Genomic DNA, 18,416 nt, shown 5'->3' on the forward strand with positions numbered 1-18,416 from the left:
ATCATGAGTATCATTCATGACGGTCAAGTTATCAAAGTTAAATATATTAACTTTCTGGGCAGCCCTGGTGCCGCCTTCAGCCCAGCGTGTGATCCTGGAGACCTGGATGGAGTCCCACATGGGGTTCCCTGCTTGGAGCCTGCTTCTCCCTCTGCCTGTGTCTCTGCCTCCTCCCCACCCCTCACGAAAGGATAAAATCCTTAAAAAAACAACAACAACACAAAATCCAAAACTTTCTTGCATGGAAGTTTAAATGACATAAAAAATGGGTTTACATGTATCATGTTTGTAGAAGCAGAATATTAAGCTGAGTATTTAAAAATGAAAAATATATATGGATGGTGGGAATGACTAGAAAGAACAGGAATTTTTTTTTTTTTTAAAGATTTTATTAATTTATTCACGAGAGACACAGAGAGGCAAAGACATAGGCAGAGGGAGAAGCAGGCTGGGGAGCCTCATGTGGGATTTGATCCCAGGACCCTGGGTTCATCACCTGAACAAAAGGCCGACTCTCAACCACTAGCCACCCAGGCATCCCAGTAATGAATTTTCTCAGGTGATGAAAGTGTTTTGTATCTTGAATAGTAACAGATGTATATGTGTGTTGAAGCTTGTTGAATTATATAGTTAATAACTGCATTTCATCATATGCAAATTTTACATAAAAATTCATTTTGAGTCATATCTATGTGAACCTCCAGCAGTTTTCCCTTTTTTTAAAAAAATTAATTTTATTTAATCCTTATACCCAGTGTGGGACTCAAACTCATAACCCTGAGATAAAGGGTCGCTTGCTCTTCAGGCTGCAGAGCCAGCAAGGCGCCCCTCCAGCAGTTTTCATCTGTCTACAAGTCTTTATTTGAAAATTTTTTATGCAGTGTAACTGAGTTTTTTCAGCCAAAACCTACAGTTCTAGAGTCCCTCCCAAACTTTCTTACATCGTGGTTTTTTTTTTTTTTTTTTTTTTACATTCATATTCCCTAAATTAAACAAAACATGGAACAGGTTAGCATCAGCATACTGTAATTCTCCTTTTAGGCTTTTTTATTTTTAAGATTTTACTTTAAAATCTTAAGTCTTAAACACCCAAGATGGGTCTTGAACTCACAACTCTGAGATCAGGAGTTGCATGCTTCCCCGACTGAGCCAGCCAGGCATCCCTTTTAGACTTTTGTTACTGCAGAATAAATTTTATTTTATTTAATTAACTTATTTTAAATAAGCTCTATGCCCTATGTGGAGCTTTTACTCACAACCCTGAGATCAAGAGTCGCATGGTCTACCAACTGAGCCAGCCAGGTGCCCCCTGGATTATATAGAAGTTTAGAGGGAGTAGGTAGGGAAAAATTTTATAGTTAGGCCAATGTAGACTTTAGAGAAGATTTCAGGAGGCACTCAAGGCATGAGCACTGTGAACTAAGCCTACCTTGTTTTGAGGGTAGAGCAAGTAGACAAGCAATGAGATTTTTTTTTTTTAAATGGGAAGTTTTTTTTTTTTTTCTTTAATTTTTATTTATTTATGATAGTCACAGAGAGAGAGAGAGGCAGAGACACAGGCAGAGGGAGAAGCAGGCTCCATGCACCGGGAGCCCGACGTGGGACTCGATCCTGGATCTCCAGGATTGCGCCCTGGGCCAAAGGCAGGCGCCAAACCGCTGCGCCACCCAGGGATCCCTGAGATTTTTTTTTAAAGATTTTATTTATTTATTCATGAAAGAGAGAGAGAGAGAGAGGCAGAAAGGCAGAAACATAGGCAGAGGGAGAAGCAGCCTCCATGCATGAAGCCCGTTGTGGGACTCCATCCTGGGACTCTGGGATCACACCCTGAGCCAAAGGCAGATGCTCAACTGCTGAGCCACCCAGGCATCCCTGCAGAATAAATTTTAAAGAGTTTTACGAATTATATGAAAAATGCTAGTAATTAGGCTCTTTTTGTGTTTGGGTTTTTTTTTTAAGTTAAATATATATATAACTTAGAATGTACAAATTTATTAGAAATCTCAGTTATATGTATTTATGGCACATGAAAGGATAGCTAGCAACTTGAAAATAGTTTAAGGTACACTTATCTCAAAAGTTCATCAATTCTTATTAATCTTATGTATGAAGAGTTGTTATGTGTTTTAAACAATACAAATTGGTTATTTATAGTTCTGGAGATGACAAGTCTAACATGGCTAACAGTGGTCTAAAGTCAAGGTATGGTAGAACTGTGTTCTTTTCTGAAGGTGCTAGATGAGATCCATATTTTTCCCCTTTCTGGCTTTTAGAAGTATCCCACATTCCTTGGTTGAGGCACCTTTCCCTCTGATTCTCTTGTCTCTCCCATCCACTTTTAAGTGCCCTCGTGATAATATTGGGTTCACCCCAGTAATAAATAATAATCTTACCTGCGAATTAACAACCTTGATTCCATCTGAACCTTACTTCTCCTTTGCCGTATAATGTAACTTTGATACAGGTTTCATGGTTTTTGGGCATGAGCATCTTTGAGGTGGCATTATTCTGCCTACCACACCAAGGTAGCAAAAATATTCTTTTAAACTATGAATGTATATGATTTCATATAAGTAAATTAAAGCTAAAATTAATTGTATTTTTTCATGCCAGGAGTTTTAGTAATAATATCATTATATGATCTCTTAAGTAAATGAGTTTAATTATTGGAATTTTTACTAGACTATGCTTGAATAATTTTATGTATTTTTTATGGTTTTTAAGAAATGACTTGAAAACCTTTTGGGTTATCTGTTTTGGAATTACATTAATCAACAAAAGATTTTATCTGAATATTTTTTATTCAGTAGGACCAATTTGTTGAAGTTGAAATACATAATAAAGTATATTGTGAGTCCTCAGCATGTGGAGGTTTTTTTTTTTAGCCTCATTATTTAAAAAGTTTTTCTTACTTTGGTATACATGTTGATTGTTATTACTGCCCTTCTTTTTAAGGAACTTTTCTAGAAGACCAGTAGTAGTATAGAAGGGAAGCTGACCGTTGATAAGTTGCATAATACTCATCCTTGAATGATATCATCAGGCTGATTAAAGAGCAAAACTTGATTTACTTTTTACTTGTTTTAACTTACTGTCCATAACCTATCAGCCCTTTACTTATTTTTTTACCCAGCCATCTAGTTATCTACCCATTCACCGTCTTTTGATGCTACGGTGATTGCATCCTTGTTTCAAGCTAAAACTCTGTTTAAAGTGTATTTCTTAAAAAATGTGTCAGATTTTTTAGTACCCAAAAGGAACAAAAATTATATTTTGTTTAATACACCAAACACATAAATTTGCTTGTTTGTTGGGGAATTTTCTGAAGGTCACTTAGTGACAAGATTTTAAACTGTTCTAAATGTGTACCTACAGATAAGTTACTTTGCAGATATTAAATGTAAAGAAAATTTTCATATTTAAGGAGTTTAAAGAGACCTGTGATTTTATTTGTTGTAAGGAAGCCTTTTCCGTTTTTAGTACTATTATGTTTTTGTTCAGCTGTCTTTTCATTTAAGTTTCATGTTGAGTTGGTAACATTTGATTCCCTTATACGTTTTGTTAGGATAAGTCTTTAGGTAAATCTGAAATTTATAATGGCTTTGCAGTATTGATAATGCTAATTTTTGGTCTGTTCACAATAAGTGAGTGAGTGTTTTTTTTCTTCATTGCTCAGTATGACCTGGATGAGTTAACCATAAGGAAAATTGGTTAGCTGATAGGTAGACTTTTTTGCTCCTCTCTGGAGTTGTTGTCATTGGTCCCAGAAGACTTAAGTACACTAAGAGGAGTATGTAAATAGTAGCTATCTATGGTGGCTATGGTAGTACCTTGTAAATTGTGCATTTCAGTTTTAACCACTAGCCTAGCTTGTTTTAAAAGAAGGTAGTCACCCAGTAATTTAATGGTGTGATTTGTATGTTTCTGTGTAAAATTAATTAAAGGAGGTATTTTTTTTTCTTTTGACCTATCATACATATATTCTGGCACATAATTTGGTTCCATTAACTTAAAATAGAGAATTTTAAAATTTATTTGAAATTTTATTGAATTTTAAAAATTTTTTCGGACTAAAGATTTTACCGTGAGAACTGTATTCTTACCTTCACACAGTGGTATCATTGCATTTGAAAATAAAAATGTCCAGAGACTCCAACGTAGTTGAAAGCATAAGAGGCTGTTTTCCTGTGTTTATAGTATTATTACTTTTGACAATTTCAAGTTATGTACAAAGAAGGTCTTCAACTCAGACTCATACTCATTTTCGCCTTATGTATTTTTTTTAAAATTTTATTTATTTATGATAGTCATACAGAGAGAAAGAGAGAGAGGCAGAGACACAGGCAGAGGGAGAAGCAGGCTCCATGCACCGGGAGCCTGATGTGGGATTCGATCCCGGGTCTCCAGGATCGCGCCCTGGGCCAAAGGCAGGCGCCAAACCGCTGCGCCACCCAGGGATCCCCTCCCCTTATGTATTTAGTACAGTATCTGGTATTTACTTAGATGTTTAATAAATGTTTACTTAACTGACAAATAAATGTTATAAATTTTGTAATTTAATCTATACTAACCATCTCAATTACATTACTATCTAGTATAAATTCTGAGTAACAGGTTTTTGTTTTGTTTTGTGGCATTGTGTATCTTGGTGGTTATTTCCCCAGTATCCATTATGTGTTGTGTGGTTTGACTAAATGGTGGGCCATGGTATTCCTAAAATAATCAGGTAATTGAACTATTCTGGCTACACTGATGAGTGTAGGCCCTAACTAATTAGGTCCAATCAGAATGAAATCAAGTACAGTATTGTGTGGGTGTTATGCTTAAATTGCCACAGCCATTTCCCTGTTTTAAGGTCAGCCAATTTAAGGACAAGATTGACAACAGGTCAAATTGTTTTCTGAAGCCCAAATAAACTTTTGGATTTTTCACTTACAGGATTTTTCATTTTGGAAGAGTAAATTTAACTTAATGTGTTTTTCCTTTATTTTTTTCTTTGGAACTAAAAGCATTTTAACTGATACACATGGTAATATTCCATTCCATATTTTGGAAAACACATGTAACAAGCATTTTCATAATATTCTTGTTTTCTTTGTTACTTTATGTTAAGACATTTATTTTTTATTTTTTTAAATTTTTATTTATTTATGATAGTCACACAGAGAGAGAGAGAGAGAGAGGCAGAGACACAGGCAGAGGGAGAAGCAGGCTCCATGTACCGGGAGCCCGACGTGGGACTCGATCCCAGGTCTCCAGGATCGTGCCCTGGGCCAAAGGCAGGCGCCAAACCGCTGCGCCACCCAGGGATCCCTATGTTAAGACATTTAGAGTTTTGTCATGCTTATTAACTTCATTGATGATTTTCAGAAAGGGTGATATACTGTGCTTTGTGTCTTGATGTATCCCAAAACTTTGTAAAATTCTTTTAATATATATAAGACGTACAAATACCTAACCTTATAAATAATGACAAATAAATAACATTTGAATTTTTATGTCAGGAAGAATCTATAAACCCCTTAATAGTTAAAAAGAAATTTTAGGAAAAGTATCATTTCAGAAATTAACAAGAAATTAACCTTTAGTTTTTAGGTCATATACCATAAATGTATGTTTCCACTCTGTTATTGTTGGCCAGTAAATGAATACCTATCAGTATACTATTCTTTATCTGCAGCTCTGAAATTCAGGTAGTATTGTATAACAGAATATTTTTAAGGATTCACTAGGAAAACCTGAAATAAATGAACTTTTTAAAAAGTAAAACCTAATATGAACTGAATTTCTTGTCTTGTAAGAGAAATATTAATGTGCTTAATTTTAGGGTGCTGCTCTAAACTCCACAGGTTTACATACAACATAGGTACTTTTACATGTAATAATACATGGGATACATGTATTGTGTCACCATATTCACTGTCACTATATCTATACCCTGTGTAACTTTTAAAATCCAACAAATTTTGAACTCCCAAACCCATCTAGTTAGAAGGATTTGGGATGAGGGATTGTTATATAAAAATTAATACTGATCTCATTTATTTATTTTAAAGAGAGTACATACACAGGAAGGGAGGGACAAAGAGAGAGGAAGAGAGAATTATTTTTTTTTTAACTTTCAAAAGAGAGAGAATCTTAAGCAGGTTTCACATTCAGAAGGAGCCTGACATGGGGCTCAATTTCATGATCCTGAGATCATAACCGGAGTGGAAATCAAGAATTGGATACTTAACTGATGGAGCCATCCAGACACCCCTATACTGATTTTTTTTTAATGGTAGCAATTATGGTAATAGATATTACTAATTTCATTTCTTTCAAGATTTGACAGTGATTATATTTTGGTTTGATGTTGGGATAAACAGTTGTTTTCAATTTAGAAAATTTTAACAGACTTCTATTTTATTTGATAAAAAGTTCTTAATGTGATAAATTTTTAAAGATTACACAATTTGCCCTTTAAGATTATTCACTAAAATATTAAAATGTTTCAAAATGTTGAAACATTTTCTGAAATTATGTAATTGGATGGAGTCTTTCCAGGTAGAATTTTTTATATTCTAGCTGTTTTATAAAATTATCCTAGTAAATCCACTGATGAAAATCTTATGTTTATTTTATAATGTAGAACCTATTGATTTAATTATGAACAAGTGGTTAATTAGTAGAAAACAGCTATTATCCTTTTACTGTTTGGATGTAGGGCATAAATTTTTGAGATATAACACCATCTAGCCCACATTTCTTAACCAGTCGGAACTGGGAGTCACGTAAGAATTTGTTTATTGAATTTGAACAGGGTAGATAAATCCTTAAACCTCTTATTAAAAAGTATGGATACAGTGAAATCTGAGTTTTGGGGGTTATTGGGTAGTAGATCCCTTTAGAATTACTAAAAGTTTTGGATTACATATTTCTTAATACATTACAAATTTCAGGTGCAGTTTTTTACCTATATTCGTTCAAATCAGCCCAACAAAATAGGTGTTAATAGAATGTCTTTTTAAATTAGTTTGAAGAAATAGGAGTTGTGTGTAAGTATGTATAAATACATGTAACTAATTACTATAAAAGACCTTAAATATTTCTTACTGAAATATTTCTCAAAAGTACTTTTTAACATTTCACTTGATTTATAGTTTGGGTCTCAGTTTTCTCATTTATACAATCAGTGAATGGAATTAATCTAGATTCAAAGTTATTTCTCTTCTCTAATTCTGAAACTGTGATATTAAAAGTTTCTCTCTGGAATGTTCTGGAATAAAGTGTTTATTAAGCAGAAATAAATTTCAGATTCCCTCCCAAAAGCTCTTGATTCTGAATTATTGAAATTTTTCATTATGATACACCTTTTGAATCATAGTACATGGATCACCTTTTGAATCATAGTACATGGATCACAATTCTTCTTATTGTGATTTCTATTTAATAGTGTTTTTTTGGATGATCAGGATGAATTCTTAAGATCTGAATTTTTATGACAGTAGAAACTGAGGTAGAATAAGTATCCCAAGGCTGCAATATTAGGCCTTGAAATAATTCAGTATGTATTTTTTTATACACTTGGAAGTGTTTAGCTGTATTTGATTTTTTTAAAGATTTTATTTATTTATTTATTCATGAGAGACACAGAAGGAGAGGCAGAGGCATAGACAGAGGGAGAAGCAGGCTCCCTGCAGAGAGTCCGATTTGGGACTCAGTCCCCCACCAGGGATCACACCCTGAGCCTAAGGCAGATGCTCAACCGCTGAGCCACCCAGGCATCCCTGTATTTGATTTTTTTCTTTAAGATTTTATTTATTTATTCATAGACACAGAGAGAGAGGCAGAGACACAGGCAGAGGGAGAAGCAGGCTCCATGCAGGGAGCCCGATGTGGGACTCGATCCCGGGTCTCCAGGATCACACCCCAGGCCGAAGGTGGCACCAAACTGCTGCACCACCAGGGCTGCCGTATATTTGATTTTTTGATGAAAATACTCCCTAGTTCTAATTGACTAAAAGGAGTGAAATTTTACTTCCTTAAATGATTAGTAATTCACAGACTTTCAAAATAAATAAAACAATGAAACAAGAAAAACAAGCCTCTTTTTTTGCTAGAATAAATAATATTCTCCCTAAGGTCCCTGGCTGGCTCTGTCCATAGAGCATGTGACTATTGATCTTGAGGTTGTGGGTTCGAGCCCCGTACTGGGTGTAGAGATTACTTAAAAATAAAATCTTAAAAAATAAAAATTCTCCCTGAACCTTTGCTCTTTTTTGATTTTTGTTAGCCTCATGATTCAAGTCCTTTGGGGACTTCTTCCCTTCCTGATTAGTTTCTACCATCTTCTTAATTTATTCTTAGAGACTCAGTCCTTTGCTTAATGTTTTCTTTTGTCTAGTTTTGTTTTTTAATTCTTGTTATTCTCTAGAAAATTTACTGATAGTTGTTGCATCATTAGTCACAAGTCTGCAGCTTAAGCATTGGCCTTCAGTTTGAATCCACCATCACTATCTTTTCTTTTTTTTAAGAGAGAGGCACAAGTATAGGGAGCAGCAGAGAGGGAGAGGGAGAAGCAGGCTCCTCCCCATTGAGCAGGGAGCTGGACAAGGGACTTGATCCCAGGACTGCAGGATCATGACCTGAGCCGAAGACAGATGCTTGAGACTGAGCCACCCAAATGCTTCTACTTTCTTTTTTGATGACTTTACACGAATATCCCACCTTTGAGTATGATAAAATTTGTCTGAAGTGTTCATTTATTATCTTCATGTGAAATTAGTGACCCTTTTGAGACTTGAAGTCGTCTCATACTGGTTTTTAAAACTTTAATTCATTTTCACCTTTCTACCACCTAGAATGTAGGTATTTACTGAGTCCTGCAAATTTCTTCCTTCAGATTATAATCTGCTCTCCCCACAGCACTATTTCTGTGCTTTTTTTTTTCAATTTGTATTGCCACTGGCTACAAATTTTATTGTCCAGCTCATACATTAAGTGATCTTTTTATTTTGTTTCTTTTCCAATCTCTTCTATGCAGTGTGAACAGATTCCTCATACTGAGTTTCCCATCAGCTCACTATAGTAGTTTTTCTTTTGCTTTTCCAATAAAGTCCAAACTCCATTACCATACTGTTTTTTTTTTTTAAAGATTTTATTTATTTATTCATGAGAATACATAGAGAGGAGAGAGAGAGGCAGAGACACAGGCAGAGGGAGAAGCAGGCTCCACGCAGGGAGCCTGTCATGGGATTCGATCCCTGGTCTTCAGGATCAGGCCCTGGGCTGTAGGCGGCACTAAACCGCTGAGCCACCAGGGCTGCCCTACCCTACTGTTTAGATCTCCTCAGTCATCCCCCATCCTTTGAAATTTAAAGGATCTATGCAAACCGTTTTGTTTAGTGATACTCTTTTGTTGGAATTTAAAAACTCTTTATGAAATCATAAAATGCATTTCATGTTTACTTTCAAATTTCATTTGCTTAAGAAGTTTCTGATATCAAACTGATCGGCATATTCTCTTTTGTTGAGAATGGTATTATTACTTTTTATCTTGAGTGCAAGTAGTTGATTTTTGGTTTTGTTTCCCTTGCCTCCAGGGACATATCTAGTAAGTAGTTACAACAGCCAAGGTCAGAGAGGTTGCTGCCTGTCTTTTCCTCTAGGATTTGGTTGTTTTTTTGTCTCACATTTTGGTCTTTTATCCATTTTGAATTCATTTTTGTATATGGTTTAAGAAGGTGGTCCAGTTTCATTCTTTTGCATGCTGCTGCCCAGTTTTCCCAACACCATTTATTGAAGAGACTTTTTTTCATTAGATATTCTTTCCTGCTTTGTGGAAGATTAGATGGCCATATGGTTATGGGTCCATTTCTGGGTTTTCTATTCTGTTCCATTGGTCTGTGTTTGTTTTTGTGCCAGTACTCTACTTTCTTAATGATTACAGCTTTGTTTTTTTGTTTTTAAACATTTTATTTATTTATTAATGAGAGATGGGGGGTGGGGCGTGGGCAGAGACACAGGCAGAGGGAGAAGCAGGCTCCATGCAGGGAACCCGACACGGGACTCAATTCTGGGTCCCCAGGACTACACCCTGGGCTGAAGGTGGCACTAAACCACTGAGCCACCCGGGCTGCCCCTACAGCTTTGTAATATACCTTGAGGTCTGGAATTGTGATGCTTCCAGCTTTGTAATTGACAAAAGCTTCTGTACAGTGAAGGAAACAATCAGCAAAACTTAAAAGACAACCTACAGAATGGGAGAAAATATTTGCAAATGACATACCTGATATAAAGGGTTAGTATCCAAAATCTGTAAAGAGCTTATCAAACTCAACGCCCTCAAAATAAATAATCCAGTTAAGAAATGGGCAGAAGACATGAACAGACATTTTTCCAAAGAAGGCATACAAATGGCCAACAGACAGGTGAAAAGATGCTCAACATCACTCATCATCAGGAAAGTATAAATCAAAACCATGATGAGATACCATGTCACACCTGTCAGAATGGCTAAAATTAGCAACACAGGAAACAACAGATGTTGGCAAGGATGCAGAGAAAGGGGAACCCTCTTACACTGTTGGTGGGAATGCAAACTGGTGCAGCTTGCATTCCCACCAGCAGTGGAAAACACTATGGAGGTTCCTCAAAAGTTAAATATAGAATTACCTTTCCACCCAGTAATTGCACTACTAGGTATTTACTCAAAGGATACAAAAATATAGATTCAAAAGGGGCACATGCATTCCAATGTTTAGAGCAGCATTATCATTGGTAACTAAGCTATGGAGAGAGCCCAAATGTCCACTGATTGATGAATGGATAAAGAAGAGGTGGTGCATAATATATAATGAAGTGTTACTCAACCATCAAAAAGAATGAACTCTTAGCATTTGCAAAAACATGGTTGGAGCTGGATGAAATAAGTTAGAGAAAGACAAATACCATATGATTTCACTCATATGTGGAATTTAAGAAGCAAAACATATAAACATAGGGGAAGGGGGAAAAAAGAGAGGGAGACCAAACATAAGAGACTTTTTTTAACTAGAGAACAAACTGAAGGTTGAGAGAAGGTAGGCTGGGGTGAACTAAATGGATGATAGTTGTTAAGGAGGGCATTTGTGGTGATGAGCATTGAGTGTATATGTAAGTGATGAATCACAAAATTCTACACCTGAAACCAATTTTACTATATATTAGCTAATTTGAATTTAAATAAAAACTTGAAATTAAAAATACCATATTACTTTGTGTTGCATGAACTGAGTCAAATGAGAAAACAGAATCCTAATCATATATAATTATTTTTTGTTTTTGAAAGACAAAATCTAATTTAATAGCATTTTACACAATATTCATGAATTTGCAGGTACCATTTTGATTTTAAGATAGACATATTCCATAATTTTACTGTTTTTGAAATTAAGGCACAGTTTATAAGTTCACATCAAAAGTGACTTATTTATCACTATTCAGAATAGACAATATACTGGTGGTAGTTTGCCTACAGGATGTGTTACATTACTTGTGAAAACTTTTCAGTCTTGGTATTCCTTTAAAGTCTTAAAAATTATTGAGGATCCTGTAGAGCTTTTGTTTTTGTGGGTTATATCTATTGACATTTACTGCATTAAAAATTAAAACTCACAAGTTAGGACATAACAACTAGATATGCCATTACCTGTCAGAACAGTGCTATCACAATGCATGTAATTTGTAGAAAACTGCTTATACACTGATGAGAGAGTAAGGGTGGAAAAGACAAATAACATATAAGTATTATGGAAAATTTTACCTTACTAAACCTTTGAATAGGTTCAGTTAGCTATGAAAGCTTGTAGTGAAGATACCTGTTAATTTAATTATTTCCTTAGTTAGGATTATGTAAACTGGTATAATGGCAGGTGCTTGAAGTTTTAAATAAATTTGGCTTTTTCATCATTTGACATATTTTCTAGTATTTGCTATGTTGCTGCATTGCTCTGAACATTATGTATTTTAAACATAGATTTCCTGTCACATGCCATAGAATGTAGAAACAGTAGAAAATGCATTAGAAACTAACTCACTATTCCTAGAATAGATTATAGAATTTTTCAAAGCTAGGATTGGTCTGTGTGACTAATTCATGTGTTGTGAAAGACTGTCATTTAGAAGCTGAAACATCTGATCCATCTGTCAAATTATGAGTTTAAGTATGATTCAGAAAACATCTTTAGGCTCAAAGGAATGTCGCAGAAGGAAGTAGTATGGCAATGTGTGGATAAAGTTATACATTGCCATTTAATGTAAAATAGCTTTATATATATTGAATATAGGATTTATTTTCTCTCCAAATTGTCATTAAGATGGAATCTGTCGTCAATATAAGTACTAGGTAATACAAGTACTAGTTAAGATATTTAACTTACTATATTTATGGTGTTTCCCTTATTCCCTAGAATGTGTAATGGCCTTAACATTCAAAATCTCTTATATATTAACACAAAAGTGAATCTTTAAAGTTTAAGGGGAACCTTTATTTTTTTTATTTTTTATTTTTTTTAAGATTTTACTTACTTGATACACAGAGAGAAAGAACACAAGCAGAGGGAGAGGGAGAAGCACACTTCCCCGCTGAGCAGAGAGCCTTCCAGGACCCTGGGATTATGACCTGAGCTGAAGGCAGACATTTAATGGACTGAGCCACTGAGGCACCTCTAAGGGAAACCATTTTATTTTACATTGTTCATCTGAATTAAGGGAATAATTAATGAACATGAATGTATACTATATGTGTCCCATCTTTCCATAATGGTTTTGAAATCTATAAACACAAGTATTTATAGGAATAATTATTAATTTCCCTTGAAATATAAAGTTAAAGCTGTAAACAAAGTAAAAGGTAAATTTCCTTATAAAGATTAGAGCTACATAATATTGTATTAAATTTGCTTCTCAATTTCCTAGCTTTTATAGCCAAAAAGAATTGTGATGATTCAAACAAATATCATTGATTTTCAAAAGTGATTTTGAAAAGGAGCCCCTTCAACTTTTGTTAAAGACAGTGAATTTTACCAGCAAGTTAAGAACTCTTTTTTAGTAACTAAGGATCAAAGGCATAATTCTAAAGTGACACTTGATGAAGATACTTCTGCAGGAGATTAATGTGGTCTCTGTTGTAATATTTTGATTAATGGAATCAGGAGAACCTAATATTTAATTTTGTATAACGTTTTTAAGGCTTATCCATGTTTTAGCAAGTTTTAGCATAATGTCATTCATTTTTATGACTGAATAATACTTTGTTGCATGTACATACTTTTTTCTTTATCCATTCATCTTTTGATGGACACTTGACAACTCAAGTTACACCATTTGGCTATCGTGAAAAATGCCACTCTGAATATTGGTGTTACAAATCTCTGTTCAAATCCATACTCAATTCACTTCAGAAGAGTTGGATCATATGGTAATTCTGTGTTTAGTGTTGTGAGGAACTACCATACTGTTTTCTTCAGCAGCAGCACTATTTTGCGTTACCACCAGCAATGCATGTGGGTTCCAATATCTCAACATCCTAGCCAACACTAGCTCTTTTCTGAGCTGTTGTGTGTGTTATTAAATAGCTATCCTAATGAGTGAAAGTGGTATTTTATTACGGTTTTGATGGGCATTTCCCTAATGATTAGTGATGTTGAACATCTTTTCAGGTACCTAGTGGCCATTTGTATATCTTTGGAGAAATGTTTATTGTAGTTTTTTTTGCTCATTTTTAAAAATAGGTTGATTGTTTTTCTTTGTTGTGGAATTCTTTGTATATTCTGGATATCAATGCGTTATCAGAATGGTGATTTGCAATTATTTTCTCTTGTTCAGTAGGTTTCTTTTTCTTAATAGTGTCTTTTAGCACACAAAAGTTTTGAATTTTGATGTAGTCAATTTATCTTTTTTCTTTTGTTGCCTGTAATTTTGGTGTCATATCTGAGAGGTCCTTGCTAAATCCTGTGCTGTGAAGCTTGTGTGTGCTATGTATCTTTTAGTCTTAGCTCGTATATTTTGTTCTTTGATCTATTTTGAGGTTTTTTTTTGTATACTTAAGACAAGGATCCAATTTCATTCTTTTGTACATAGTATAGTTTTCTGAGTACCATTTATTAAAAAAGACTGTTCTTTTTTCATTGAATGATCTTGGTACCCTTGGCAAAAAAATCATTTGACAGTAGATGTGACAGTTTATTTCCAGGTTCTCTATTCTTTTTCATTGGTCTGTGTATCTATATTCCATTACCACACTGTTTTGATTGCAGATTTGTATTAAGTTTAAAATCAGGAGGTGTCAATCCTCCAACTTTGTTCTTCATTTACAAGATTGTTTTGTCTCTTTGGATCCCTTGAGATTTCACATGAATTTTAGGATTGATTTTTCTTTTTCTGAAAAAAATGACATTGGAATTTTGATATTGTATCAAATCATAGATCCTTTTGGGTAGTATCAATATATATATATATATATTTAAGATTTATTTATTGATGACAGTCACACAGAGAGAGGCAGAGACATAAGGTAGAGGGAAAGGCAGGCTTCCTGTGGGCGGGGAGCCTGATGTAGGACTCAGTCTTGGGACCCAGGATCTTTACCTGAGCCAAAGGCACACGCTCATCCACTGAGCCACCCAGGCTCTTGCTAGTATCAATATCTTAATAATATTAAATTTTCCAATCTGTGAACACAGGATGTCTTTCCATTATGTCTTTAATTTTTTTCAGCAGCATCTTGTAGTTTTCAGTGTACAAGTCTTTTGCCTCTTTAGTTAATTATTAAGTATTTTATTCCTTTTGATTCTTTTGTAAATGGAATTATTTTCTTAATTTTCTTTTCATGTTCCTCATTGTTAACTGTGTAGAAATACAGCTGCTATTTGTTTTTTGTTTGTTTTTTGTTTTTTTTTAATAAATTAATTTTTATTGGTGTTCAATTTACCAACATACAGAATAACACCCAGTGCTCATCCCGTCAAGTGTGTTTTTGTTTTTTAGATAGGGAATGGGGAGAAGGGAGAGAAAGAATCTTAAGCAGTCTCTATGCCCAGCACAGAATCCAGTATGGGGGTGGATTTGACAACCGTGAGATCATGACCTGGTCCCAAAATCAAGAGTCAGGTGCTTAACTGACTGAGACACCCAGGTGTCCCAAAATGTAACTGATTTTTATGTGTTGATTTTGTATCCTGCAACTTTGCTAAATTCATTTATTCTAACAGTTTTTTTTCTCTTTATGTGATATTTTTATAGTGTTCTACATATGTTATCTTGTCATCTGCAAATAGATAATTTTTCTTTCTAATTTTGTCTTTTTTTCTTGTCTCATTTTCTGGGACTTCACTAGCATTCAGTAGAAGTGGCAAAAGTGAGCATTCTCATCTTCTTTTTGATCTTAGAGAACAAGCTTGCAGACTTACTACCATTGAGTAGGATGTTAGTTGTGGAAAGTTCATGTATTAACTTTTATTGTATTGAGGTAATTTTCTTCCATTCCTAGTTTGTTGTGTATTTTTATCATGAAAGGTTGTTTTACCTTGTCAAATGCTTTTTCTGCATCAATTGAGATAACCCTGTATGTGGTTTTTTCTTTCATTATGTTACTCTAGTGTATATTACATTGATTGATTTCTGTGTGTCAGATCATCTTTGCATTGCAGGAGTAAATCCTACTTGGTTCTATGTATGATAGTTTTTATTGTATTTAATTTAAAAATAATTTTGTAATTATCATTCTCCTCTCTTCTCTATAAATATCCTGGTGTAATTTTGCTTAGACCTGTATACAATTTCATCATAGACACATTTGATAAGAATGAACACCTTTCCATTTTTGAGTCTGTAGTACAAATGAAATGGAATATTCAATTTTTTAAGTTCTTTTTTTAAGATTTTATTTATTCATGAGAGACAGAGAGAGAGAGAGAGAGAGAAAGGGGGGGGGGCAGAGACACAGGCAGAGGGAGAAGCAGGCTCCTTGCAGGGAGCCGGATGTGGGACTCGATCCTGGGACTCCAGGACCACACCTGGGCTGAAGGTGGTGCTAAACCACTGAGCCCCCCGGGCTGCCCAGTTTTTTTTGTTTTTTGTTTTTTTAAGTTCTTCAGTGATTTCCTTCACATAGGTCTTGTGTTTTTGTGGGCTTAATTCTTCGACACTATATATTTTGATTTTTAAATTTATGTGGACATATCCTGAATCATTAATACATAACTTTATAAGTCACTGATTTGTTTCAGTGCCAATACATGTCAAATGGGCTTGGACACATTTTAATGACATGTATCTAATGACAAGCACAATTTTTGGACTACTGTCTCCTCTCTTTTCCCCAGTGCATATTTTTAGCTTATGTGGAGGTTATATGTAAGAAAATGTTGTAAAGAAGAAGTAAAATGATAATGTTACTAGTATCTTTTTTTTTTTTTATGATAGTCACAGAGAAAGAGAGAGGCAGAGACACAGGCGGAGGGAGAAGCAGGCTCCATGCACCAGGAGCCTGATGTGGGATTTGATCCCGGGTCTCCAGGATCGCGCCCTGGGCCAAAGGCAGGCGCCAAACCGCTGCGCCACCCAGGGATCCCTGTTATTAGTATCTTAAACCTTATCTTGCCTAAGGTTTTCAATGAACTGTTGAAGATGTTATTTCCTTAGCATGCCTTTAATTTTATAATTGTAATCAGTGGAAATAGAAAATCTACCTTACAGAGTTTTCCTTTTAGATTCAGTATATAACAGTTCATCTTCAAATAAAATTGTATTACAGATTTCTGTATTCAATAATATAGATGGTGATTATTTACTGTTAAAAAAGTACATACCAGAATCCTTTAAATTTCGGTTTTTAAAGTATATCTGAATTATTTCATAAAGTATCAATTCCTAAAATTCTAAATTTCTAAGAGACTGCTTTTTCAAAATGCTATATTTATGACATAAAATTACAACCTATTAAGGATGGCAGTCTCCTCTACAGTTAGACTCCATTCTCAATTGATTTTCACGTTTTAGAAAGCTGTTTTTATTTCTTGAACCTTGTTAATGAAGGCTAAAACTTGCAGAGAATAAGAAACTGACCAGTGTACACTATTAAATTTTTCTGTGTTTTGTTCAGGTTTTTGTATTTTGAACCTTGGTAGAGTTGAGGTAATAGTGAATCAAAAGATATCCATTGTAAATAAATGGTTATACTTGTTGGATCCTTGACTGAGACAATTATTTGTGAGATTTTTAAATATATGAGGAAAATGTTTGGTTTTACTAAATTCAAAAAAATTATTTTTACTAAATGCAAAAAGAGTAAAGAGATCATAGGTACATTAGGAATTTATTGTCTGGTCTTTATTATGACAATTTTTTTTTACATAGGATAAAAAAGAACCCAGTTTTTGACAGCATAATAAAAATAAAAGTTATTTTACCAAAAAAAAAAAAAGTTATTTTACCAGTAACATTGGGTTATTCGAGGATAGTACAGTTGCAGTTTGGAACATGCAAGTTATGGCAAAGCTATAGTCAAGTCCAACAAAGGAGAGCGCTTACTTTGTTGAAAAGGAGGAGGAGGTTGAGAGGGGGTTGTTTTGAACTGAAGTCTCTTGAAGAAAAGCCAGAGTTCAGGATGATAACAGTTTCTTATTGGCTGAATTGCAAGGGTAGTTGATTTCTTATAGGAGGTGCAATGTATATATCTTTTCCTGTTGGGGCCTGTAATTAATGATTCTTTCTCTTTCAGAATTCTTCTGTTGGGGTCTATAATTGATCTCAAGTTGAATCGCTCCCTTTTTTATCCTCATACTCCACTTTAATGAGGCTTTTCTTTATTAATTTTCATATGAAAACTTTTATTCAGACTTTGTCCCAGGGAAATTTGTGTGTGTGTGTGTGTGTGTGTGTGTGTGTGTGTGTGTTTAAAGCAGTTTTGACTTTGACAAAATTAACCTTCAGTGGACATTTTAAATACGCTTAACTTTTATTTTAATAACTTCCAAGTGATCTTTTTTCTATTGTTATAAGTATTTTTTCCTTGCACCTTATCCCATACTTGACATCAGAATTAGATGGACAGTGCACTTATACTGCTGACTCCTTTTAGTTGGACTTTTAATGCTGCAGAGGCATAGAAAGTCAGATTTATTTAATCTTTTCAGATTATAATCTTTTATCATTTCTGTCCATTAAAATAATGTGAGATATTATGATTCAGGTTAAACTTAGAGGGCCCTGAAAGTTAGAAGAAAAATGTACAGGCTGGGTGAAATTTGCTTACTTAGTGCTGCAAAAGGAAATGAAAGAGGTTGGGAATATATTGACTTTGATTATAGGAGAACCGTGGGGGAGGGTATTGAAATCTATCCTGTACCCTTTAAAATAGGGGTTTTTTTCTTCCTCTGTTTTGAAGTCTTCCA

General features: G+C 34.5%; 1 protein-coding gene across 2 annotated transcripts in view; it reads left to right on the forward strand.

Annotated features, from left to right (window-relative positions):
- The window catches only part of JMJD1C (jumonji domain containing 1C), a 325,530-nt gene that overhangs the window by 69,477 nt on the left and 237,637 nt on the right, over nucleotides 1-18,416 (forward strand). The gene's annotated exons all lie outside the window — the stretch shown is intronic.

Source organism: Vulpes lagopus, chromosome 3 (genome assembly GCF_018345385.1).
Source record: "Vulpes lagopus strain Blue_001 chromosome 3, ASM1834538v1, whole genome shotgun sequence".
Taxonomy (NCBI): domain Eukaryota; kingdom Metazoa; phylum Chordata; class Mammalia; order Carnivora; family Canidae; genus Vulpes; species Vulpes lagopus.